We start from the raw sequence: 2,438 nt of genomic DNA on the forward strand, positions 1-2,438 counted from the left end.
CCAGGGGAAAAAAAGACATCTAAAAAGAAACAAGTTTTGATTTCAACATACCTTGGAGTTTTGTTGCAATTTCAAAATCATTTCAAAAAATATTTCTATTTCACGTTGAAGAATTTTTAAAAATTTGGAATTACATGTGGAGAATATCACTATCATTTTCTCAGTGGTTAGGGTCTCTTAAATGTCTCTCTCTGGCTTTGACTCTGTTACAGAAATTGGACACCAACTGACCTCAGCTTTGGGATGGGCAGGATTGAGAAGAGGCAGATTGCAAAACTGCTTTGTGAGTAACCTGTAACAGCATCCCCTTAACCTACCCAGGGGTACTCAAAGTTTATGATGTCACGTGTTTGTCCAAAGGACCTCTCACTAGTGGCATTGCAGGAACTGTGACAAAGGAAGCAGGATAGGGAGGTTCTCTTCGTGTGGCTCTAGAATTAAGAACCGGGGTCGCTGGTGAAACGTCAAGGACTCTACTTTCTAAAGAGAAGTCAACCCTCTCTCCAGAGCTGTAAGAACCTGCAAACTGGTCCTGCCATTCCCAAGCAGCCCAGTCATCCTTAGCCCATGTTAAATAAGACATCTTATGGGACACGATGCTCATGGCCAGAAGTTACGCATGCCTTCCTCTGCCCCCACTGCCACTGGGGAGAGAAGGAGGACGTATTCCTCCAAAAAACCAAGGGGAGTATAGGTTTCAGAAAATGACTTGTCTAACTTAGGAGTGCTTACAAGAAGGGGGAAATGAAATCTCACTCCCCAGCTGGTTGGCTACTGCGGTCACCCTGCCCCCGCCCTCCCACCCCAGTGCTGCCTGATGAGAAACAGCCTGGAAGCGCCTAACATGTATATTGAGAGTTGGGGTTCTCAGGAGAGAGGGTGGACAAGGTGAAGTGAGACTCTATGCCATAAAAAGACATATATCCTATAGGCAACGACCAGCACAACCGCCTAAATCGGACCGAGCCAGGAGACCAAGGGGACCTCATTCCCGGCAGCAGGTAACCTAGGGGCACCCCTGCCGGCCCTCCTGACTCTCCCTGTCCTCAACCCCAGACATCCTAGGGCCCAGCGCAGGGTGGGGAGAAGTGAGACAGGGGGCTGCACCCGGGCTAACACCCAGTTCCTGGATTGTAATTTCTATAGGGATATATTCGTGCCAAGCAGGCACCTGGCCCAGAGGAGACATTCACCTGTGTTGAAAAGGGTTGAGTGGATAAAGTACATAATAAAGGTTAGTGCTCACCCCACCCCACTCCACCCCTTTGTCTGTCACTCACGGCTTCCCTGCTTCGGGAGATTTTTACTCACCTGCCAGAGGAAGGTGTTCCTTTGGGTCGGACTGGCTTGGGCAACAAGGCCCTCCTCAGGAGACCTACCAATGTGAGTTCTTCAGAAGTAGTTTCTGGGCAGGGCTTAGGCTCTCACGCGCCTAGTCCCGCCCCTGGCCTTGCCTTCTAGCTCAGTGGCGCAAGGGCATAAATGGCCGCTGTTCTCAGCCTTGCTGCATTTTCACTGAAGACTTCTGACGGCAGCATGAAGTTGGGGGGCTTCTTCCTCCTGGTGATGCTCATAACCCTCAGCTCGGAGGTCCAGCAGCTCCAGGCTGCGGTGAGACCACTCCGAGTTCTGGGTAAGTCCGGGCGCGAGGCGGCCGGTTCTCTGCATGAGGGAGCTGGAGAGTGGGCCAGCGGGGACAGGGGTGCGCAGGAAGAAGAAGGAAGAAAGGCGAGAAGGAATGAGACTCTAGTCCAGGAGCCACCTTGACAGCAGCACCTCTCTCCTTCTGCCTCCACTCTTCCCCCCTCCTTTCCTTGGGTCCTCCCTTCAACTGGACTTTCCATTCTTCCCTTTTGCTGCCCCATCAGCCACTTGCCATCTTCCCCAGCATCTCTCTCCCCCATGGGTTTCTTGGTCTCTTGCTGCAAATACATCAGCTCACTAGAGAACATATTTTCTTAATCATGTCATATGTGAATCATCTTAATTTCTGCTTTTCCTTTTACCCCCAACATTCTCAAAGGAGCAGTCTTAACTCTCTGCCCTAACTTCCCCATAACTCATTCCTTCCCCTCCTGAAGATTATCACCATTTCTGTCCCCATCAGTCTCCAGAAACTTCGCTCCCAGGATCAGCTAACAAATCTCTTGACTCTCAGCAGAAAAAGTCTGTAAGCTCTGCAGCACCTAACATTGTTCGCCACTCCATCAATCCCCAAACTTTTTTCTCTCCTGGCTTATCGTCACTGTAGCTCCTACTTCTCTCTAAAGATTCTTGGATTCAACTCTTACTCCTTTTCTTCTTTGCTCTTCTCCCCCACACTAAACCAGTTGCCAAATACTGTCCATTCTTTGAAATCGTCTCTTGCGTGTGCTCCTTCCTTTCCACTCCCCATTGCCACATGGCCCATCTAGCCCTGACTACCACCTGCTTGGGCC

At 50.2% G+C, this 2,438-nt stretch overlaps 1 long non-coding RNA gene across 2 annotated transcripts; it reads left to right on the top strand.

Moving 5' to 3' along the window:
- The first annotated feature begins 90 nt into the window (after nt 1–90).
- LOC117798257 lies at nt 91–2,432 on the top strand. Of its 2 annotated transcripts, XR_004622865.1 has the most exons (4): nt 91–283; nt 932–1,001; nt 1,147–1,234; nt 1,462–2,432. It is a non-coding gene; the product is annotated as an uncharacterized LOC117798257 (long non-coding RNA). The 2 variants fall into 2 exon arrangements; XR_004622864.1 differs by having other exon boundaries at nt 136–283; nt 1,147–2,432.
- The last annotated feature ends 6 nt before the right edge of the window (nt 2,433–2,438 follow it).

Source organism: Ailuropoda melanoleuca, unplaced genomic scaffold, assembly GCF_002007445.2.
Source record: "Ailuropoda melanoleuca isolate Jingjing unplaced genomic scaffold, ASM200744v2 unplaced-scaffold2957, whole genome shotgun sequence".
Lineage (NCBI taxonomy): Eukaryota > Metazoa > Chordata > Mammalia > Carnivora > Ursidae > Ailuropoda > Ailuropoda melanoleuca.